At 43.9% G+C, this 25,170-nt stretch overlaps 1 long non-coding RNA gene across 1 annotated transcript in view; it reads right to left on the bottom strand.

Annotated features, from left to right (window-relative positions):
• Positions 1–13,759: 13,759 nt before the first annotated feature.
• LOC307215230 overlaps positions 13,760–25,170 on the bottom strand; it is a 98,067-nt gene continuing 86,656 nt past the window's right edge. Inside the window, exons 3-4 of the long non-coding RNA XR_013838408.1 lie at positions 15,815–15,960; positions 13,760–13,862 (exon numbers count right to left, since the gene is read on the bottom strand). This is a non-coding gene — a long non-coding RNA (uncharacterized lncRNA). The remainder of the gene's footprint in view (positions 13,863–15,814; positions 15,961–25,170) is intronic.

Raw genomic sequence — 25,170 nt, 5'->3', positions numbered from 1 at the left:
AAGTAGATAAATAGGGACCACTTACTAGCGGGAAGGTAAACGGCGTTTCCGTGTGCTGCGCTGGCTCGCCTGATGCAGCTTGTCACGCTGGCCACGTGACCCGGAAGTGTCTTCGGACAGCGCTGGCCCCCGGCCTCTTAAGCGAGATGGGCGCGCAACCCCAGAGTCGGACACGACTGGCCCGTACGGGCAGGGGTACCTTTACCTTTTAGAGGCACAGCTAAAGTAAGCTGCTGAGAAGTTGGCAGCCCAAGCTCAAGCTAGCAAGAACAACAGTGTGAAATATTTAGCATTTATTTAGTGTTTCTGAGTGTTCAAAAGCACTTCACACGCAACTAATGCATTATTATCCCCATATTGCAGTCCTCTACTTACAGCATTAAAGTGCCAAGCAAATCACACATTAACACATCCCTCTTCCACTTTGTAAACAACAGGCCTAATTATTCCTAAGGCTACAGCTTCATCATATTTGGTGCTCAATATCAAAGAATTTGATACTTGAGTTTCAAAAGCTCCTCTGTTAGGCTTCAGTGGTCTCGAGCAGGGAACTTTCTCTGTGGGTGTTACAGTGGTACCTCTGGTTAAGAACTTAATTCGTTCTGGAGGTCTGTTCTTAACCTGAAACTGTTCTTAACCTGAAGCACCACTTTAGCTAATGGGGCCTCCTGCTGCCGCTATGCCACTGGAGCACGATTTCTGTTCTCATCCTGATGTGGCTATCTCATCAGGGTGGCTATCTAAAGAACTTTTAACTGAGTTAAGATTAAAAAAGGATGTGTACAAAAAATGGAAAAGGGGGGAAACCACCAAAGAGGAATTTAAACAAATAGCCAGCACATGTAGACACAAAATCAGAAAAGCTAAAGCACAGAATGAACTCAGGCTTGCTAGAGAGGTTAAAAGCAACAAAAAAGGCTTTTATGGGTATGTTCGTAGCAAAAGGAAGAAGAAAGAAACAGTGGGGTCACTCAGAGGAGAAGATGGTGAAATGCAAACAGGGGACACAGAAAGGGCTGAACTCCTCAATGCCTTCTTTGCCTCAGTCTTCTCCGATAAAGAAAACAATGCCCGACCTGAAGAATTTGGAGCAAATGATTCAGCAGAGGAAACACAGCCCAGAATAACTAAGGAGATAGTACAAGAATACTTGGCTAGTTTAGATGTATTCAAGTCTCCAGGGCCAGATGAACTGCATCCAAGAGTATTAAAAGAACTGGCAGATGTGATCTCAGAACCACTGGCAGTCATCTTTGAGAATTCCTGGAGAACAGGCAAAGTCCCGGCAGACTGGAGGAGGGCAAATGTTGTCCCTATTTTCAAAAAGGGAAAAAGAGAGGACCCAAATAATTACCGCCCAGTCAGTCTGACATCAATACCAGGGAAGATTCTAGAGCAGATCATTAAGCAAACAGTCTGTGAGCACTTAGAAAGGAATACTGTGATCACCAATAGTCAGCATGGATTTCTGAAAAATAAGTCCTGTCAGACTAACCTGATCTTGTTTTTTGACAGAATTACAAGCCTGGTAGATGAAGGGAATGCAGTGGATGTAGCCTACCTTGATTTCAGCAAGGCATTTGACAAGGTGCCCCATGATATTCTTGTAAAGAAGCTGGTAAAATGCGGACTTGACTATGCTACCACTCAGTGGATTTGTAACTGGCTGACTGACCGAACCCAAAGGATGCTCATCAATGGTTCCTCTTCATCCTGGAGAAGAGTGACTAGTGGGGTGCCACAGGGTTCTGTCTTGGGCCCAGTCTTATTCAACATCTTTATCAACGACTTAGATGATGGACTCAAGGGCATCCTGATCAAATTTGCAGATGACACCAAACTGGGAGGGGTGGCTAACACCCCAGAGGACAGGATCACACTTCAAAACAACCTTGACAGATTAGAGAACTGGGCCAAAACAAACAATATGAATTTTAACAGGGAGAAATGTAAAGTATTGCACTTGGGCAAAAAAAATGAGAGGCACAAATACAAGATGGGTGACACCTGGCTTGAGAGCAGTACATGGGAAAAGGATCTAGGAGTCTTGGTTGACCACAAACTTGACATGAGCCAACAGTGTGACGCGGCAGCTAAAAAAGCCAATGCAATTCTGGGCTGCATCAATAGGAGTATAGCATCTAGATCAAGGGAAGTAATAGTGCCACTGTATTCTGCTCTGGTCAGACCTCACCTGGAGTACTGTGTCCAGTTCTGGGTGCCACAGTTCAAGAAGGACACTGACAAACTGGAACGTGTCCAGAGGAGGGCAACCAAAATGGTCAAAGACCTGGAAATGATGCCTTATGAGGAACGGCTAAGGGAGCTGGGCATGTTTAGCCTGGAGAAGAGGAGGTTAAGGGGTGATATGATAGCCATGTTCAAATATATAAAAGGATGTCACATAGAGGAGGGAGAAAGGTTGTTTTCTGCTGCTCCAGAGAAGCGGACACAGAGCAATGGTTCCAAACTACAAGAAAGAAGATTCCACCTAAACATTAGGAAGAACTTCCTGACAGTAAAAGCTGTTCGACAGTGGAATTTGCTGCCAAGGAGTGTGGTGGAGTCTCCTTCTTTGGAGGTCTTTAAGCAGAGGCTTGACAACCATATGTCAGGAGTGCTCTGATGGTGTTTCCTGCTTGGCAGGGGGTTGGACTCGATGGCCCTTGTGGTCTCTTCCAACTCTATGATTCTATGATTCTATGAAGCAATGTTCTTAACCCGAGGTACTATTTCTGGGTTAGCGGAGTCTGTAACCTGAAGCATATGTAACCTGAGGTACCACTGTACTTCCTTTTAACTTTTACTGAGCTCTTGCCTCACTCTGCCCTTCTCATTCATTGGCTTTACAAGAGCACCTATAAAGTATGGGACTCTTACTAAGGCCTTTTTAAACTGCTACCCCAGTCTCTCTCTCTCTCTCTCTCTCTCTCTCTCTCTCACACACACACACACACACACACACACACACACATGCTTAAAGTTCTTCCACCATTCTGTCTGAAAGTTGCCATCCAGTAGAACTTTCCTGATTGGTGAAAGGGCTTTTGTAATCTGGCCAAGTAAGCATTGATCTGACACCCTCAGCAACATTGCAAGGCACTTTACGGACAAAATAGATTTGGACACTGTCGCTTGAGGTCTAGGACACGAGACCCTTTGACCGCTGGTGTTTGAATCCAAGCAAACATGATGCTGTTAAAGTTTTAAGTTTAATGTACATAAAATGCTGTGTTTGAATGCCTTGTATTTGGAAGGCTGCAAAAAGAAGCTTACCTTAAGCGATAGGTTCCATTGCGGGTGAAAGCGGAGGGCTGATGTTTTTCAATTTTAGTGAGTTAAGCTACCTGATGACTCATTGCTGGAAATCAGAGCTGAGCTCTCACAGCAGGAGATGAAACTTGAGAAGTCAGAGACAAGTAGTAGTAGTAGCAGCAGCAGCAGCAGCAGCAGCAGAGAGGTTCTGCAATGATAAACAAGCTTAGGATCTCTCTCTGGGATCAGAGAGAGGAAAGTTTACTGAACTGCATAAAAGACTGAACACTGCTTGAGTGCAATGTGTTATAGTAAGTTACAGGAACAAAACAAAAAGTAACTAGATTTTAGATGGTTCTGCAGTAAAGTTTTGTAACTCATTATTGGGGTGGAAAGTTCATACACAAGGTCCAGAACAGGGATTCTGTTGAACAAGTCTTACAGATGTTAGCTACAATCCATAGGTATCCTGTAGTTTCTCAATAAGCACTCCTCTTTGATGTGTTTCTCCTCAAACCAGCTTCCATCCAATTTGAGAAATGCAGGCCATGGTTAAGCTGAGGTGTGTACAATTTGAATAGCCATTGCACGTGTGCGGATTAAAACTTCCTTGAACAGGAGTTAGGGTGGGGAGTGCAGGTGCGGGGAACCAAATCAGGTAATGCACATTGGGTGAAGATGGCCCTGCTTTCTCTCTAGTGTGTACAGCAAGTACAAATGAAAGTACAAATGCAATGTAAAACATGGTGAGGGGGATACTACCTCTATGTTTGAAACCGCTCATGTGTACATACCCTTCATTTCAGTTCTAGTTTAGGGAAGCAAAACTAGACTCCCTGATTTCAAGGAACAATCAAGAGAAAGCTAGCAGGATGCACATGCTGGAAGAGCCAGGGTCTCCTCATTCAACTCACTTCCAAGTGTGTGCATGAATATTTCATACACACTCCAATTTCTAGTAACGATTATGCTCTAGGAAAACCACAAACACCATGAGCTGAAAGCCATTATAACAGTTTGGCCCCGATCCCATTTGCTTTTCTGATACAATTACACACTGGCCACTATTCAAAGGACTACTCTAGGTGCACACACCACAGTCTCTGGCATGCCCTGCAGAATTTTGACATTCTTTCCTTAAGCAGCACACACACACACACACCTCAGTAATGCCAAATTGCAAACTGCTTATGACGCTCCCTGGGGCATGTAGAAGTAGTTGCATGGTCCCCCCCCCCTTAATCTAAACCATCATCTCTATCCTAACCGGTCTACCCATTTACTACAGGAAGGCACACAACATGGAGATTCTTTTTTAGAAGCTTCCACGAACTGCGACGCCGAGCTCTTGTTCCTGCAGTGTGTTTTCACCCTTGGATGCCTTTCTATAAGTGCTCCAGATATTGTTTCAGAGCTGCTTTAACTCTACATCAAAGTCGCAACCCAGACAGAGCAGATGAAAGCTGGGTGCTTGGGTAGAAAGTGGAGGTGTTTGTGGAGCGGAGCAGTCCTGCCGATTTTTGCCTTTGCTCCATGAGAAACAAACCACATGAAGGAGACCCACACACATCTCCAGCAGAGGCAAATCTTTTGAGTGAACCTGCCCAGATGGCAGATAACACAAAGGGGGGAAAGCCACCTGTTCTCCCGAGGCAGCTCACAGCTCTCACCTCTTCAGCTTGTCCAGGATTTCTTGGCAGAAACAGATGGGAAACCAACAGAGAAGTGGCAGAGAGTTAGCATGTGTGGACCCATTTGTTCTAAAGCTGCTCAGGGAAGAAAAGGCACATTAGGGAAGAGAAGGGCCCTAGCTTAGTGGCAGAGTATCTGCTTCGCTCCCTGAAGACCTCAGGTTCAATCCCTGGCTATTCTAGGTAAGGCCTGGGAAGACCCCAGTCTGAAACCACAGGGAGTTGCAGCCAATACTGAGCTAGCTGAGATTGAATCCCGACAAGACAGAAGTCCTGTTTTTGGGGGACAGGAGGCGGGCAGATGTGGAGGATTCCCTGGTCCTGAATGGGGTAACTGTGCCCCTGAAGGACCAGGTGTGCAGCCTGGGAGTCATTTTGGACTCACAGCTGTCTATGGAGGCACAGGTTAAATCCGTGTCCAGGGCAGCTGTTTACCAGCTCCATCTGGTATGCAGGCTGAGACCCTATCTGCCTGCGGACTGCCTCGCCAGAGTGATGCATGCTCTGGTTATCTCCCGCTTGGACTACTGCAATGCGCTCTACGTGGGGCTACCTTTGAAGGTGACCCGGAAACTACAACTAACCCAGAACGCGGTAGCCAGACTGGTGACTGGGAGCGGCCGCCAAGACCATATAAAACTGGTCTTGAAAGACCTACACTGGCTCCCAGTACGTTTCTGAGCACAATTCAAAGTGTTGGTGCCGACCTTTAAAGCTCTTAACGGCCTTGGTCCAGTATATCTGAAGGAGCGTCTCCATCCCCATCGTTCTACCCGGATACTGAGGTCCAGCATCGAGGGCCTTCTGGCGGTTCCCTCACTGCAAGAGGCCAAGTTACAGGGAACCAGGCAGAGGGCCTTCTCAGTAGTGGCGCCCTCCCTGTGGAACGCCCTCCCACCAGATGTCAAAGAGAACAACTACCAGACTTTTAGAAGACATCTGAAGGCAGCCCTGTTTAGGGAAGCTTTTAATGTTTGATGTATTTTACTGTATTTTAATATTTTTTGGAAGCCGCCCAGAGTGGCTGGGGAATCCCAGCCAGATGTGCGGGGTATAAATAATAAATAATAATAATTATTATTATTATTATTATTATTATTATTATTATTATTATTGGTCTGACTTGTTAGGACACAGTTTCCTATGTTTCTAAAACAGATTTCGTAGGTATCAGCCTCCATTTCAAAGTGTGCTTTTCTTCTTCCAGCTTTAACCAGCAGCTCAAAAAATATTAGGACATATCACAAAATGGGCGGCTAACACAGCAGTAGGTCTCAGCACACCACGCTTGGAAGCAGTGAGGTTTCAGTTAAGTGGCGGGCCTCTTTTTGCTACAGAGGTGTTAGCAAAGTCACTTTAAGTAATGCAAACATAGTCCAGAGAGGAAAGTCCAGATTGCTATTGTTCTTTTTGACTAAATTTCTATACCACCCTTCATCTGAGGATCACAGGGTGGTTTACAATATACAGTGGTACCTTGGGTTACATACGCTTCAGGTTACAAACTCCGCTAACCCAGAAATAGTGCTTCAGGTTAAGAACTTTGCTTCAGGATAAGAGCAGAAATCGGGCTCCGGCGGCGCAGAAGCAGCAGGAGGCCCCATTAGCTAAAGTGGTGCTTCAGGTTAAGAACAGTTTCAGGTTAAGAACAGACCTCCGGAACGAATTAAGTACTTAACCTGAGGTACCATTGTAAATACATCACTAAGTAAATTTCTCCTAATAGACTCATGTTTGTATGCAATTTTGACAAATATACATATATATATATTTACAAAGCATTTCCCTCAAAAATAATGCATTTCTGCATACTATTATTTTTTTTACTAATATGTGCATTTTATGGACATTTTAGCCATTTTCATATGTTACGCGTCTGGAGAATGGCAGAATGGCACTGCAAAATCCAGAGAACTGATAAATCCGAGGGATGGCTGTGTTTCAGTTCATGCATCATTTAGGAAAGTGGAAATCAGGTAGGTTTGCCTTTAAATGCAAACTGATTCGAATTTCTCCCCATCGCTAACCCCAAGGCAGAGGCTCCTCTGCTATTGTGCTCTGCTGTGATCACTTTCCACATCTTGTCTGCAAACAGATTGTTCTCTCTCACCTGCTTTCCTCACTCCAGAGATTCTACACTAGGCATCAAGATGGCCATGAAGGTTGTGGGTGGCAATATGTCTGTCTAGCTGAGCCTATATAAACCCTATCTACAATCTGTGGGTCATCTGAGGTACCCATATCTTTTAAGGGAGGGGATTAGGATTTAGGTCTAACCAATTTAGTTTATTTTTAGCTTCAAATTCTGGCTTTCCATCTGGTTCAGATATTTTGAAACAGTTCCCCACTTTGCCTAGAGGTCTCTTCCTAGCTTGGCTGTTTCCACATGCTGTCCATATGGCTCCATCAGATGACTATATGTATGCATATATCCATTTTCTACTCCTATTGACTAACAGAACAATCCTAGCCATATCTTCCCAGAAGTAAGTTCTGTTGAATCAATGGGGCTTACTCCCAGGTAGGGATGGACAAATATGCCAATTTCAATTTCTCTCAGTTTCTCCTTCTACCAGTTTTAAATTCAGTTCTACACATTTCCAAATTGGCTTGCAGTTTTTAAAAAGTCCTCATGAAACTCCATCAACATTTTAGTGCAAATTTCTCTTAATATGCATATTTATGTATGCAATTTTGCCTAATATACATGCTGGGAAATATACACTCTGAGAATTGTAGAGATTTCCCTAAATGAAGCCAAGTTTGCTTTGTGGGGAAATTCTGTCCAACATGGTGTTCTAATCCTCCTCAGAGATAGAAATTTTTGAGTCCAGTTCTCAGAGTTTTGGCAGTCCTTCTCCTGTTCTCACTTCAGTTATTGATAACACATTATATAACATAAACTTAGCCTTTAATATGGCTGTTTTATTAGTGCAACAGTTGCTCAGGTGGGGTAAGGGGAGGTGTAGTATATTTTATTATTCTAACCTGCCTTGGGACCTTGCGGTAAATGGTGGGTAAGAAATCTAATAAATTAAATTAAAATAAAATCAGCTGTCTTCTTGAGTACATATTCACTAATGAATGAATACATGGCCAGTCCTCCCATTAGGCAAGGCGAGGCAGCTGCCCCAGAATACAGATGTCAGGGGATAGAGAACAGGAGCCAGATGGTGGAGGACAGAGCTGTTTGTGCCACAGGTCCTACCCACTAAGCCCACCTGTTGCCTTTACATGTGGTGGAACACATTATCTCATCACCTGTATTGAAGTAAAAAAAATTGCCGGCCTGCTCAGTTTTTGTACATGAAATGGGAGGGATTCCTGACTTGTCCTTTGCCACAGGCAGCAAAATGTCTTGGGCTGGCCCTGAGTGCACCTTCCCAGCACACCATTTTGGACAGTGCAGTGACACGCAGAAAACATCTTCTCGGTGCAAGAGAAAGCAGAATTTTGCATGGGGCCACTCCAGTTAGTCAAAACACTGAATTTGATTCCCCCCCCCCCACAGAGTGCTTCTGCAGCTGTGCCCAAGTCAAAGTACCACATTTTTCTATGTATAAGACTCCCCCATGTATAAGACGACTCCTATTTTTTTTGAACCCATAATTAAGAAAATGAAACCCTGAAACAGAAGTGAAAATCTGGATGATTGGTGGCGGCAAGTTGTTGATCTTTTTTGGGGCGATCGCCCTCAAAGTTTCCAGCATGAGGTGCATGCAGTGCACTGTGGTGCTGAGGCATCTAATCATAGCCTGCATTTTTATTAAGGCTTGATCAGGGCCTGTATTTTAAAATGAGCTTAAAGATTTTCAAATGTTCATGCCAGGCAGAAGACCAGCTGCCTAAGAACCTTGGCAAGATGTTTATTCTCCTGGACAAGGGGGCCCCCTGATTTATAGCAGAAAACAATTCTCAAAGTCAAAGGGAATTACAGGCTGACAGCCAAGGTTACACTGACCCTACATATTACAGAAGATATAAGAAGGCTGAGAAAACATAATTAAGAGTTGATAAATAGTAAAATAAAACCATGTGCCTCCCATTAAACTTGAGCCATATTTTCCTAAGGTTGAAAGGTCAAGAGCAGTGAAAAAGGCAACTGGCTTGGCTGGAGAAGAGAGGTTTTCTTTCTATTTTATTTTGAGGCTGTAAAATGTTCCTTCCTTTTTTACTTTGAAAAGGTTTATTCTTCTAAAAAGCTATCTATGTTATGTATTAAATATATTGGCTTAAATGTAATTATGCAAAGGAATTAGAAGCTAAGAAATGTTAAATCCTTATGCTAGATTCTTATTTCATATAGTTGGAAGAGATCACAGGGGCCATCAGCCACCAGCCCAGCCCCCCTGCCAAGCAGGAAACATCATTAGAGCACACATATGGTTGTCAGGCCTTTGTTTAAAAGACCTTCAAGAGAAGGAGATCTTTCAATGATGATGTGAACTCAAGATCCTTGACATCTGTTTAAGATAAAAATTTAAGATTAAACCATCTGTTTTGGAGGGCAATAGGGCGAGGTGAGCTGGTAATTAAGGTTCCTTGTTGAGACACATGTAAGATATATTACTACTTATTTGTCATTTATAGATAGAAGAATATATAGCTTTTTGTTTCCCATAAAAGGACAAGAGGAAATGGGTGTATCTTTTGTGATTGGTTCTAGCAAACAGCCAATAGGAATTTCAACCAGGCTGATTGGACAGAGGCAGCCACAGGAGGAGCAAGGGGGCTGGATTAAGGAAATATAAGTGCTGGCCAGAATGGCAGGAGGGCAGGCCAGAGCTTGGTAACCATATACCACTGTGCCTCTCATTTATTTGTCTGACAAATAAATTATTATTTTAATTTCTCTATTGCTGCGTTGAATATTTCATTCCAGCTAAGCGTTAACCACAAGCAGGGTGCTACAGTGCAGAAGCAAAGGCAGCAGTAGTTTACAGAAGCGAAGGCAGTGACTGGGGCACCACACGCTCCCCCTCGGTGGCTGCTGCTGCTGCTGCTGCTGCGGGGAAGCAGGCTTCCAAGCAGGATGCCAAGGGGGAGCCGGGGGAAGGCAGTGGCTGCTCTGTGCCGGGCCATGCAGTCGAGCAAACTGGGCTGAGGTAGGTGATGAGCGGGCTGGGGGCAGGGTGGGAGTTTGATAGGGGAAGAGGGGGAAAAGGAAAGAAGGGCAAGGAGAGGTAGCTGAGGCAGCTCTCAGCGGTGGCAGTGGCAGCTGATCTCAATCCACTGGCCAAACCAGCGAGGGCTTCAGGAGTCATGCCACTCACCAGCATGCAGCCCAGAAGGGGGGGGGGAGGGGGGACAGTAGCAGGAGGGACCACCTCAGCCCGCGCAAGCCAAAATCCTGGACATATTTAAATATTTTTACAATTCCCCCAGATGCCCATGTTCTGTGTACAAGACAACCCCCATTTTTGTTACTAATTTTTTAAGAAGAAGAGTTTGGATTTGATATCCTTCTTTATCACTACCCTAAAGAGTCTCAAAGCGGCTAACATTCTCCTTTCCCGTCCTCCCCCACAACAAACATTCTGTGAGGTGAGTGGGGCTGAAAGACTTCAAGAAGTGTGACTGGCCCAAGGTCACCCAGCAGCTGCAGGTGGAGGAGCAGAGACACGAACCCGGTTCACCAGATTACGAGTCCACCGCTCTTAACCACTACACCGCACTGGCTCTCAAAAAACCTTGTCTTATACACGGAAAAATAAGATAATTAGCAAACAGCGTCATTTATAATCTCAGCCATGTAGAATGCGATGTTAGCCTCAGCTTCAGAAACAATCCTGACATCATAATTAAAAACACTGACAAAGGGGGCGGGGGAAAGCTGTCATCTTCATGATCAAGTCAGGCTACATATGGGAAACCGAGAGTCAACTTTCCGATGCCACTTTTTACAGTCGCCTATCCTCAGAGTCCACTGAGGAATAGCGAATGGAACTACATAACATGAGGAATTCCCTACAGATCTGCCAGGACCAAATCTGCATAGACACAACACACCAAACCATATAAAACCCAAAGGATTTGGGGATGAGGTGGCTCTGTGTGCTTCCCAAAATTTAACACTGAAAAATATAAATATTTTTTTTAAAAGAAATAAATGAATATGACACAACCAACTATCCAATAAGAATAGGGCTTAAATATCTTAGTTTTAAAAATCAATCTTAGAAAATTGTTTTTCAAAATTAAAACATTCTTTACTATGGCCTAAGCAAGCTGGCATTCAAATCATTAATTGAAATCAGATTAACAACATCTTTAGGTTAATAGGTCAGTAATCCACGCGTGCTAAAATATGGGTTACTAGTTAAATCATTCAGAGGCTCAGAAACACAGATAAACCAAACAAGGATTAAACTGCTCAGGCAGTATTAGTCTTTTTAGGAAATCCCAAATTGAGTTTTTACATACAAGGACTTCAAATGCACACTGGGCAGTCATCGGTTGCAGATGGAATATGCACCTTTTTTAAAAAAGGGTTAGCTTACTTTGTTGGCCATAAACTCCAGAGTTACTGATATCGCTGAACAGGTTGATGATTCGAGTTGATTTCTCTGGATAAATTTCATGGCTGTTGTTTTTAATGTTAGAAGATTTCTTTGGGGCTGCATTATTGCACAAACCAACCTGATGCAAACATTCTAAACTGATGTGCAGATTGGAAAGCAATTATTAGTTCTTGCATTGCTCCAAATTTTTGCAATATAGTTCTTGACTCAAAAAGTGAACCAAAATGCATATAGAAATTCTGGTTTTGATTAAAATTAGTAAAAATTGTGTATTTTATGGTAACATAGGTTGAAAAGGCATTTTAAAAAAACCCACATACAAACAAAAATAACGCAAATTTTCATGCTTTTTAAAAAATTCAGATTGATGCAGAAACTGGATAGAACATACTTTGGAATCAACACATGTGAAACTGACATGCCCCAGATATAGGCTGACCCCTCCATCCCTGCTTATGTAACAGAGAAACCAGCATGGCAGTTTGTGAGGAGAGGGGAGGGATCCTATATTTTGTTTTCCAGTGGCTGCCAGCAACTGATTCAACCTGCGTCCCCAGGAAGCAAAACCTCCTTCATCCCCTGCATAACGGAAGCTCAAGGCACATGCCAAATAAGCAGTGCCCATGTCATGCCCTTTGGCAGCAGGCCTGGCACCCATGGTTGACTTTGTCAGGAACTGGCTGAGGGTCCCATGTGTTTGAGGTTCATCTGAACACCCTAGGGAGGTAAGCCAACCAACAATCTGGGTGAGCAGAGTTAATCCAGGATCGGAGAACATTTTGCTGTCTAGTCAGGAAGATGTGCCAACCCGTGGCCCTGAGGATTCATTACAAAGGGCAGCTGAGATCAGAGACCAGGGCTCCCAAGTGTAGTCTAATAGCCCCTAATGCAAAGTCTATCTTGCAAGCTTTATGGCTGAGCAGGAGTTCAAACAACTGATTTCCCTGGTTAATGTTCAATCCACTAAACCTTATTGTTCTTTTCTTCACAAACATCTGAATTGCACCTCACTTCTCACAGTCATTTCTCCCTTCCTCCTTCCTGGAGCTCTAGCTATGGGTATGATGATTATCCTGCAATTTGCCATGTGTTCTTCACAAATTGCGGGGGTTTGTCATGAATATTTTGCCTGGAAAAGGCATTTTTTGTTTCACATATTCCAAATATTCGAAGAGGATTTCTGTTGTTTACTGCCTTTGAATCCCTAAATAAATACATGCCTACAAAAGCCAACGATTCCTATCCCAAAGCAACGCCAGATTTGATAAAGTACCTCTTCTTTTGCTTTTGTTTAATTGGACTAAGGGGGAGAGATGACAGCTGGGAAGCTGGGAATGACACATGTCTGCACCTGCCCTGATTTTGATGGCAATCATCCTGACAACAAATTATCCGATGATGCTGGAGACAGAATTGTTGTCTCTCTGCAGCATGAGTTTTTTTAAAAAACCCTTCCTCTGAAAAGAAGTGTATATGGTTAGATTTCCAAGGCTCATTCTAGATAAAAAGGATTTCTAGTGAGTGAAGGGCACCATGTTGGCTATCTCTGGCTTGAAGAGGAGAGTATCCCTCAAACATATAGCTGTGCCTGGGTGAAACCATAGTAAATTTTACTATCAGTTCAGTAAAGGAATGATTATGAAATCTGTGTCAATAGATACTATCTAGAAGAGCTTGGACTATCATCTGCCAGGAATCCTACTGCTTCTTCTGTTTGGGGCTGCAGGGGTGTGTGTGTGTGTGTGTGTGTGTGTGTGTGTGTGTGTGTGTGTGTGTGGACTAGCAGATCCATTGTGTCCACATGCTTATATGAATCAATCAGTGCCTTTCACAAGCACTGAGAGTCCCTCTGTTGACATCAAATTAAAGAGGTCAGTGGAGTGGATATAGGCATCATTTTAAAAAGAAACAAACCATGTCTGAGTTCCCTGGAAACTGTTGCTACTTTGTGAAACTGATCAAAGCAGGATGCAAAAGAAAAACCAGCTGTGCCTGCTAGTCATAACCCACCCCCCTTTTTTTGACTTGGCGTGGATGTGGCAGTCAAGATGGCTGCAGCATTGCTATGCAATACAGGCATATTTCTCTTTCAAAGCAGCAATCATGCAATTCCAGCTAGAATACAGAAACAAAAGACTGCCATGGTGGGTCAGAGCAATGATTCATCTAATTCAGCATCATCTCTAGGGCTATGTACACAACTAGTGGCTTAAAACACAATGAGGTCATTCCCTCCCCCAGCCGTGTTTCAAATCTCATCTTTGTGTTGCTGTACACACCGATGCACGTTACCTGTTTAATTTCCCTGCCCCTGAAACACCGTCTCCCCAGATTCCTGTTCATGAAGCTGTCATCTGCGCATGAGCAATGGCCGCCTCAGATGTAAACGCCTCACCTTAGTTGCAAAGTGAATGTGGCTTAAGTTTTCCTTTCCGATTGAAGCTGATTGGAAGGAAAGCCCAACAAACAGTCATCTTTCTTAAGAAAGTACAAGATAGTGCTGCATTGCAGCCAGTGGTCATAGAATCATAGAGTTGGAAGAGACCACAAGGGCCATCGAGTCCAACCCCCTGCCAAGCAGGAAACACCATCAGAGCACTCCTGACATATGGTTGTCAAGCCTCTGCTTAAAGACCTCCAAAGAAGGAGACTCCACCACACTCCTTGGCAGCAAATTCCACTGTCAAACAGCTCTTACTGTCAGGAAGTTCTTCCTAATGTTTAGGTGGAATCTTTTTTCTTGTAGTTTGGAACCATTGCTCTGTGTCCGCTTCTCTGGAGCAGCAGAAAACAACCTTTCTCCCTCCTCTATGTGACATCCTTTTATATATTTGAACATGGCTATCATATCACCCCTTAACCTCCTCTTCTCCAGGCTAAACATGGTCGTGTGCACACAGATTCAAGTCGGCAGTGGGAGCGCACCAAACATAGCTGTCAACTTACAGATTTGAAAATAAGGGACCAGCAGCCAAAATAAGGGATTTTCCAAGCATAGGTATGTTCAACTTCTGAGCCCCTCCAAGCCAAAGGCAGAAAGCCCAGCCAGCAGCCAAACGAAGCCTCATGCAGTGGTTCCCACAGTGCAGCAACCCAGCAAATGGGATGCAGCAAGGAAAACCACCGTCACCTCTCTGCTGGGAAGCGCTGAGCAAAGGCAAGTCCCCAGGCAACGCGGCTGATTTGATCGGCACAAGGCATGCAAGCTCCACCCCCCAGTCGTTATTAGACTCCTTATTGGGTGAGCAACGCAGCCAAGCAACACAGTTGGAGCCTCCTTCCTCCCTGGCCGGCAGGGAGGGAGGGAGAGGAGCTGCTTCCTTTGAAACCCGGGAAATTTAAGGGACATCATCAATAAGGGACAGCAGCGGGACACGGTGCTGGGATAAGGGACTTTCCCGCCAAATAAGGGACGGTTGACAGCTATGGCACCGAAGCCAGGATAAATGGTAGTAAGTGCACAGCCTGGGAACACAGAGGAAGGCCCAGGGAGATTTGCAAGATGGATGGCAGAGCTTTCTTCCAAGAAAAATAGGTGCCAGAACTCACCATGAAGTTGCTACAGTAAGTCGAAGGGCCACTCGGAGAAGCCCTGAACAGATGTCGGTTTGACAACAGCCACGTTCACCACCCATAATAGTGTTAAAACTATAGCAAGCTGATTCCTTAGATGGTTTGGGGGTAGCCCCTGGTTCTGGTGCAGGTCAAATACATGCGCCCCCACCTCCCTCATTCTCTTAGACTCGGGCGGATGGCTAGGGCAGGTCGGAAGGGCCCTCATGCAAACGTGTGTGTGTGTGTGTGTGTGTGTGTGCGCACATGCACATGCACAGTAGAAGCCTGGCTAGAAAGCTTAAAGTCCACCACAGCTACACAGGAGACAGACTGAAGAAAAAGAAATATGAATTGGCCTCACCCCATAGCTTGACCAATCGTGGCTGGGAGGGGCTAGGAGCTAGGTGGCGTCGTAGATCTAAAAACAAGCATAGACTCGCACACTCTGGCCAGCTTCTACAGTGGTACCTCGGGTTAAGTACTTAATTCGTTCCGGAGGTCCGTACTTAACCTGAAACTGTTCTTAACCTGAAGCACTACTTTAGCTAATGGGGCCTCCTGCTGCTGCCGTGCTGTCGGAGCACGATTTCTGTTCCCATCCTGAAGCAAAGTTCTTAACCTGAAGCACTATTTCTGGGTTAGCGGAGTCTGTAACCTGAAGCGTATGTAACCTGAAGCGTACGTAACCTGAGGTACCACTGAACTTTGACTTGAAATGCTTGTTCTGGGATACTCTGAAGTATGTAAATGCAAGAAGTAGGTGGGAGAGCACCGGCCCACAATGGCACCCACCTGAGAGGTGCTGGAACTGCACTCTGGCGCGATCCAGATGAAAAAAGCACTGGCTGTGATAGCTGTCTTCCACAAGTCATACCCTCAGAACTGCTTCCCATCTATTCATGTAATCCTTCTAAGCCAGCTGCCTCATCCACAACATCCTACAGCAATGAGAACAACATCTACATTTATGGAAAAGCTACCTGCATTATTCCCCATCTTTTCATTTTTTTACATAAATGAAATTGCAGCTCGGATGATTAAAAGGCATAAGGGGCAGCAAGGGAAATAAACAAAATAAACAACAACAACAAGAAGAAGATGCCCTTGGGCATTTTTTTCATTTGTTTCAGTAGACCTCGCACAGCAACAGAAGGCAAAATTAACCACATGACTTGAGCATTAAGGTCAGGACTGGATTAATCATTATGGTATGTGCTCTGCAGAGCAGAACCCCAAGCAAAATGGCTATGGTTCAGTTATTAGGGAAGTTTTCAGTGTGAATAATGTTATAAGGGAGTGCGGATGTAGCTCAGTAGTGGCTATGGCATATTTGGTTCAAATATCCCAGCCACAATCTCACTAGGTGTTCTTAGGCAAGGCACTATTTTTTAGTCTCAGCGAGCACCCCCTCCCCTCCCATCCGCAATATGGGGCTAATAGTCTTGGCTGTGTGGATAATGTTAGTAGTTATTTCAGGCACTAGGTGGCATTGGACTTAGTTATAGCTGGGGGAAGGGAAGAATTTCTTGTTCTGTTCTTGTTGGAAAGTGACAATAAAGTTATTGGGCACTTCTTAACCCTAGTATATGCATTCTGTCCCCACCCATGAGATATACTGAACTAGCAGTAAGAGGCACTTTAGGGGGCTGGGAGTTGGGGGCACTGTCATACAGTGGTTCCGCTCCTTCCTCCTGGGCCGTGTTCAGAAAGTGGTGGTGGGGGATGAGTGTTCAGACCCCTGGGCCCTCACTTGTGGGGTGCCTCAGGGTTCCGTCCTCTCCCCCATGCTTTTAACATCTATATGAAGCCACTGGGAGAGATCATCAGAGGGTTTGGACTGGGTGTCCATCAATATGCAGATGATACCCAGCTCTGCCTCTCTTTCAAATCAGAACCAGTGAAGGCGGTGAAGGTCCTGTGTGAGTGCCTGGAAGCGGTTGGAGGATGAATGGCGGCTAATGGATTGAAGTTGAATCCTGACAAGACAGAAGTACTGTTTTTGGGGAACAGGGGACGGGCTGGTGTGGAGGACTCCCTGGTCCTGAATAGGGTAACTGTGCCCCTGAAGGACCAGGTGCTCAGCCTGGGAGTCATTTTGGACTCACAGCTGTCCATGGAGGCGCAGGTCACTTCTTTATCCAGGGCAGCTGTCTACCAACTCCACCTGGTACGCAGGCTGAGACCCTACCTGCCCGCGGACTGTCTCGCCAGAGTGATGCATGCTCTAGTTATCTCCCGCTTGGACTACTGCAATGCGCTGTATGTGGGGCTACTTTTGAAGGTGACGCGGAAACTACAACTAATCCAGAATGCGGCAGCTAGACTGGTGACTGGGGGCGGCCGCCGAGACCACATAACACCAGTCTTGAAAGACCCACATTGGCTCCCAGTACGTTTCCGAGCACAATTCAAAGTGCTGATGTTGACCTTTAAAGCCCTAAACGGCCTCGGCCCAGTATACCTGAAGGAGCGTCTCCACCCCCATCATTCTGCCCGGACGCTGAGGTCCAGCTCCGAGGGCCTTCTGGTGGTTCCCTCATTGCGAGAAGCAAAGCTACAGGGAACCAGGCAGAGGGCCTTCTCGGTAGTGGCGCCTGCCCTGTGGAACGCCCTCCCATCAGATGTCAAAGCGATAAACAACTACCTGACATTCAGAAGACATCTTAAGGCAGGCCTATTCAGGGAAGTTTTTAATGTGTGATATTTTAGTGTATTTTTGGGCGGGGTACAAATAATAAATTATTATTATTATTATTATTATTATTATTATTATTATTATACCTCTGGTAGTAATGGGCATACAGTGCTGCACACAGGGAGGCTGAGGGTGACATGCAATCCATGAGCCACACATTGTCCATCTCTGATCTAGGGTGGATCTAGACACAGGTTAAAAACGCTATAAATAAGTCAGAAATTAAATCGTTACAACAACAAAAACGAAAAAAACCTATGTAGAAATCCATACAAACTCCTTTTTGCTCTCTTGGTGATGGGTGTCTATAACACATTCAGAATATATTATTTGACAAATGTAGCTGAGTCGATTCTGATTCTTGTATCGGCTTCCATATACACAGAAACAAAAGCCACGATTCAGTGGGCTGAGAGCAGTAGACACTGCATGGAGAAGGTCTCAGGTTTAAACCCAGTTAAATGGATATCTAAGGTATCTGAGATGTCTACTTGGGACACTGGGAAGCCACTGACTGTTGGAGTGGAAGATGCCAAGCTACTATCCAAATCAAGGCATCTTCACATAATGGGCACGGCCTACATTTAAATCACTCTTACACTACTTTAATGGCCATGCCTTCCCCCAATGACTCATGGGAACTGTAGCTTACCCCTCTGATGGCTGTTAAAAGTGACATAAGAGTGTGACCTAACCTCATAAAATACGTTTATGTATCTTCATACTCAGGTACACAGTAGTTGTTATGACATATATTATCGGAAGAAGCCATTAAGAGGAGGACCTTAACATGAATGACAGTACAATATATAACACAAGGGGCTGTCTTCCACTTTTTCAAGCAGGGATGTATAGCAAAGAGTCATTCCTAAGGGAGTGATTTGTCCTTACATAACTCTTTAGCACTGCAGCCATGCAAAGAACCAAGCAGATTGTATCTCCCAGGTTCTGATTTGTTTACTTGTATGGTTTAGCCATTTGTCTTTCCCCATCTAGTTAGTAGACGAAAGAAATTAAAATCCCAACACTGGTAAATAATCCTTGTGGAAATAAATCTAAGACTGGGTACTGCACATTCTTAGAAGGTCCAGTCGCAATATATACAGTGCTATGGAAGGATTAATCAGAGAGAGTTTAAATAAAATGTAACAGGTCAATACATGGCCATATTAATTAGAAGCAAGTCCCACTGTTCAGGAAAATATTTTGAACGGGTGTTTAATTTTAAGACAATACACACTATGTGTTGCCGGGAGGAGGGAATTCAAGAGAAGAAGTACTTCTAATAATTGAGGTTTCAATATTTCCCTTTAGGTCAGGAACCACGAAGGAAGGCTGGATGACTGTAGAACAAATATTCATTATATGGAATATTCTTTATTACATTCTTATCCTTTTCTCCTCTGAGGAGCCAAGGGTAGGACACATAGTTTTCAATTTCGCCCCTCACAACAACTATGTGAAGTACGTTGGACCAAGGGACAGCATCTGGTCCAAGGTCTCCCATGCAGCAGACCCACTAGAGAGAATCCAGCAGGGCTGTCAGTGGACATTGACAATGGATGCTGAGAAGAAAAGATGGAGGAGGCTGGGAGTTATTAGGAGACCCCTATTCCCCTCACAGAGCAACAATTCCAAGTGTTCCTGGGATGTGGGACTGGTTGTTAAACTGCTCTGAGGATTTTAAGTCTGTGAGGAGAATGCTCTGAACAACAACACTGTAAGGTTATTACTGCTAGATTCAGTGCTTTTTTCTGGGGGTACACAGGGGTACGCATACACCTAAACATTTTGTGAATCTAAGTTTGGCCTCACTGGGGGGGCAGTATTTCATTATGAGTAGGGAAATGAGAGTACCCCTAAATATTTTTTTTAAGAAAAAAAGCACTGGTTAGATTCATTTAGAACCCACATAACTTCTGTTCTAAAGCAGCTGTATTGGCTGCCAATTCATTTCTGGACCCAATTCAAGGTACTCACATTAGTGTTTAAATCCCTTAAATGACTTATTGTCAGGGAACTGACATCGGAGCCAGAAGTGGAGGCAGGGCTCCCAAGCGATGCCGGAGAAGGGCCAAGCAGGGAGAGAGGGAACTCATCGGCTGGGGAAGGAAATCAGCGTAACACCAGGGATAAAGGGGGGCGGTTGGGGGAATCGGAGAGGGGTCTCCAGGACTCTTCGCTGGAGACCAGCGGGGAGAGCACAGGTCCTCCTCTGCCCACACCCACCCTGCGCAGAAGACTTCCACGCAGGGAAAGTAGGCGTAGACTTGGCGTCAAAGAGCTTTTGTGCTGGAAGAAGTTTAAGAAACGCCCACTGACGGATTCTGCCAGCGACTGAACAGCCACGAAGTGAAGGGGCTGTCAGCCAAGACAGGTTTAACCAGGCAACCTAGCCAGTAGTGGCGGTAACTTACGCACGAGCAACCCCTTATAACCATTACACTTATGGACCAAATACAAACCCCTTTCCTGCAGACGTGCTTTAAGTTCAGCTGAGGGGACCTTCTTGGTGTCTCCAGTGCACTCAGAAGTGTGGGGGACAGCAGCCCTGGGGAGGGCATTTTCTGTGGCATTCCTTAAATGGTGGAATCTCCTCCCCATAAATTAGCATCTCATTATTCAGTTTTCATTGAATGCTAAATAAACTCTTCTTTACCCTGGCCTTTGACACCTGAGGTATATATTTTAGGTCTCAAAATATTCTCTTGACTGTCATTTGTTTTAACTAATTTTAATGTTGTATTTTTAAGTTTTTGTAAACCGCCCTGAGACCTCATGGTGAAGGCTGGCTAAGAAATCATCATTATCGTAATAATATTAACAGGCTAAAATACAGCTTACTTAGAGCCACGTGCCAAATTCCTTAAAGTGGCTGAGACAGAACCAAGTCTTTCAACTCTCTCTATCATCAGAGCAAGGCCAGCTCTCCTATCCAGAACAATCCTCTCTGTTGTTTTCTGTTTTCCTAACCAAATTGCATCTCAGAGCTTGTCCTCAGCAGACAATTGAAAAAGGACATAAAAGATATTTATGTTGAGCCTGGAAAAGAAGAGACTGAGAGGAGATATGATAGCCATCTTCAAAGATCTCAAGGGCTGTCACATGGAAGATGGAGCAAGCTTGTTTTCTCCAAAGGATAGGACATGAATCAATGGATTCAAGTTTCAAGAAAGGAGATTCCGGCTAAACATCAGGAAGAACTTTCTTTTTTTAAAAAAAATATATATATTAAGAGTTTAAAGATTACAAAAAGAAAGAAAAAGAATTAAACAAATCAATATAATAAAATACAAAAACAGAAACAAAAACACTACATAAAACATTGAATTAACAAAACAAAACAAAAACAATTAAAAACACTTCCAATATTTTCAATCTTAGCTTTCACTCACTTGTTTCATTGACTTCCTCACGCCTCCCTTTTTGTATTCCACTTCAATTAACTGTTTCAGCAATTCCTTTCCATCTTCATCTATTTTCTGTCCTATAATTAATCTTAACATATTCTAACCTTGTTTTTCCCCTTTAATACATTAACAATCTATCTGTACCTAGTTCCTTATAACATTTCTGCCAAAGCCATATAACTTCATTCCACCATTTTTCTATAGCTCATTAATTTTACAATATTTCTGTAAATAATCTTTAAATTTTTTCCAATCTTCTTCCACCGACTCTTCTCTCTGGTCTCGGATTCTGCCAGTCATTTCCGCCAATTCCATATACTGTAGTCCATCAACTTCATCTGCCATTCTTCCCGGGTGGGTAAATCTTGTGTCTTCCAATACTTCGCGATGAGTATTCTTGCTGCTGTTGTTGCATACATAAAGAAAGTTCTGTCCTTCTTTGGCACCAATTGGCTGACCATGCCAGGAGAAAGGCCTCCGGTTTCTTCAGAAAGGTATATTTAAATACCTTTTTCATTTCATTGTAAATCATCTCCCAGAATGTCTTAATCCTTGGGCATGTCCACCAAAGGTGAAAGAATGTACCTTCAGTCTCATTACATTTCCAACATTTATTTTCGGGCAAATGGTAAATTTTTGCAAGCTTGACTGGTGTCATGTACCACCTGTAAATCATTTTCATTAAATTCTCTCTTAGGGCATTACATGCCGTAAATTTCATACCTGTGGTCCATAACTGTTCCCAGTCAGCCATCATAATGTTATGTCCAACATCTTGTGCCCATTTAATCATAGCAGATTTCACCGTTTCATCCTGAGTGTTCCATTTCAACAGCAAATTATACATTCTTGACAAATTCTTAGTTTTGGGATCTAACAATTCTGTTTCCAATTTTGATTTTTCCACTTGGAAGCCACATCAGGAAGAACTTTCTGACCATGAAAGCTGTTTGACAGAGGAACTGACTCCCTCAGAAGGTGGTGGGCTCTCCTTCACTAGAAGTTTTAAAGCAGATGTTGGATGGCAGGGGATTGGACTAGATGACCCTCAGGATCCCGTCCAACACAATTATATGATTCTATAAGATAAAAGAGAACCCCTTTGTGTGTATGTATACAAAAGATGTTTTATTGATTTAGTGTCTTCCCTCCATTGTGACTTAGCAGATAGGGCCAGCTTCAGAGGTAGGCATCGTTGGGCACCTGCCAAGGCTCCCTCTGTGATGGGAACCCACTGTTGGCCCCCAGAAATTCCTTGCTGTCATTTCCTGTCTTCACATGCCTTGTGCTCTCCCTTGGGACAGTTGTGCAGTCTGCACCCAAGGGGAGAGGACACCTGAATGGGCAGAAAGTCATCTGACCTTTCTGAAACCTGCAGCCAGAACTGATAGCAGACATTAATGTGGACAGCAATAGTGCGTGGCCCAAAAAAGGGTACTGCTGGACAGCCACAATGAAACTTCCCACAAACCTCTATATCAATGTAGATGAGACCTTCCTTGAATGGATTGCTTTGTGCACGCATCTTGGCACCATTTACTGATATGGCACAGGTGTGTTGTGTATATCAGAGCTGGCATCCATACCTGGCAACTGAGGGCAGCTGTGGGGGCAAAGAGCCTTGGCTGAGCCCACCACTGATGTTGGAGATGAGCTTCCCATTCTGGGCAGCTGAGCCTGGGAGCTGCCCATTGTTTAAATTTCCCACAATGCCCTGGAACAATACTTTGAGTCGAAAAGCATTCCCCACTCCAACATACAAGGGCTGCATTGCCATCTGAGCAAGCTTTCATGAGCCACATGCCAGTGATAAGTGGGGCCAGAGGCAAAAGCAGACAAAGCAATGAATGTAAAGTTTATCTTGTACACATTAGGGTAATTTTATGCACACAATCGTCTTCCATATCCTTCATCCAGACAAGCAAGAGGCATTCTCACAATTCAATGACACTTTCTAGCCAGGCAAAAATACTTGGGGTGTAAAGCAGGACCAGTCTGGGGAGAATTCTGAGGGCCAGACAGAGCTTTCTGGAGGGTCACATACAGTTCTTGCATCTGACATAGGCAGTAGTGTTGATAATTAAAATTCTGGGTTGCTCACAATGACAAGGTGACTTAGATCATGACACTGGATGTGTTAGACTGCCTTTTAGGTACGTGAATGTACTTAGCTTTTATTTTGTTTTAGACTTACATTGGTTTTGGTTTTTGTATTATATTGTAAGTTGCTTTGAGTTTTCTTTTTAAATGTGGTAAAAAATCATAATAATATATTACCACTCTTACCGCCACCACCAATAGGAACCTGCTGGAGCCCAGATCTGGAGGTACTGTTGGTGTCTGTGCACAATCACAAGAAAAACAACCTTTTTCATGAGATTTTGAGCCATTAAATCCTCCCATACACCATCAGACAGAAATGCTGCACAATAAGGTTTCATCATTTGTAAACTTTTACTTACATTGTGCAGCTTCTTCCAGCTAGATTTGTGAGCCTTTTTTGTTCGCTTTTCCAGCATGGGCTTCTGTTTACTTGAGCTTTGAAAGAATGGTTTTGTGTGAATATCTGCATTATGTAATGTGGCAGCTGTGGGTGGGTTGCTGGCAATGAGCAACGAATGCTAGACCTCTGGACCTAATATCAGAAGCCTTTTCTTCCTTGAGAATAAAAAACAAGCCCTATGGCAAATTTACAAAGCACACTCTCTGACCCAGATTTCAGATGTACATAATTCCCCATAGCTAATAACATGGAGCAACATTACCACTCTATAAATACTCCTATTACGCACACAAAAACTATTTGCATTAAAGGATCTTGCAGTTGCCCCCATAGATAGAATGAATGCCATTTATTACACTTTGTACACTTATTGCAAATATTTGCTTATATCAGATCTCTTAATGCCCTCAGAAATTCCGTAAATAGCAACAATTAAACATCACATCACTGACCCATTAACTTGGAAGCACAGAAATGGGATTCCATTGATTTCTGTTCAACTGCTTGTAATAAAATGTATTCAGGATCACAACCCAAGATGGCCATTTTGTTATCTTATACCTGATGTTTAACTTTCTTTATACTGATTAAAAACAACTCACTTCTGGCGTAATACAAGGCCACTAAACTATGGAAATCCCTGGTTCTGACCAAACATGGATTCAGACAATTCAATTTCCCCCCACCACATAGTGACTATTCACCAGGTGTGTTGGGTTTCGCCCAACATGGTGGGTACCCAGTGTGCCATGCATGACATTACTAGCTGGGAGAAGCCCCAGCACACCCTCCAAAAGGCCTGCTGGAGCCCACTGCAGCGGCAGGAGAGCCCACCAGAGCCCATCGCAGCGGCAGGAGGGCCCGATGGAGCTTGCCTGGCTGTGGAATATTGACGTGGCCCAGCCCTCTCATTTTAAATTTTGTTTGTGCCTGGGCCACTACTGAGTTAAAGGGGCAAACCGGGGGGGGGGGGGGAATGCTTTCTCCCTTGTGGCATCCTGCCTTAAGATTTCTGGATGGCTACGCATTTTGCATGTTTAGGGGGCTGACAAAAATCATTCTTTTTAGGAGAGTTTTGTTATCTGATTGTTTAGTGGTACTATTTACAGTATTTGTGAGATGATCTCATTCTTTTTTAAAATCATATTTTAAAAATATAATGCATGTTTAGTCATGGTTTGATCTTACTATAAGGTGTTTTAGGAGTCATGTTTGGCCGAGAAGAAAGGTAAAAATGTAAGCAACACAAGTTGGTGTGATGCAGCAGTTAGAGATTTGGCCTAGGTCGTGGGAGACCAAGCTTCAAATCCCCACTCAGCCATGAAAGTAACTGGGTGATATTTGGCCAGGCATAGTCTCTTAGCCAAATCTGCCTTGCAGGTTGTTGTAAGGATAAAATGGAGATGGGGAGACCCACGTACCCCACATTGAACTATTTGGATGAAAGGTGGGATATAAATGTAATAATAATAATAATAATAATAAACATAATAAACATCACACTCAATTTTCCTCCTCTCCTCCAGGTGCAGAGTGTTTT

The sequence above is a fragment of the Podarcis cretensis genome, assembly GCF_951804945.1.
Source record: "Podarcis cretensis genome assembly, chromosome: 4".
Lineage (NCBI taxonomy): Eukaryota > Metazoa > Chordata > Lepidosauria > Squamata > Lacertidae > Podarcis > Podarcis cretensis.
Note: the sequence above shows the minus strand (reverse complement) of the source record. Positions and strands in the feature narration are given on the sequence as shown.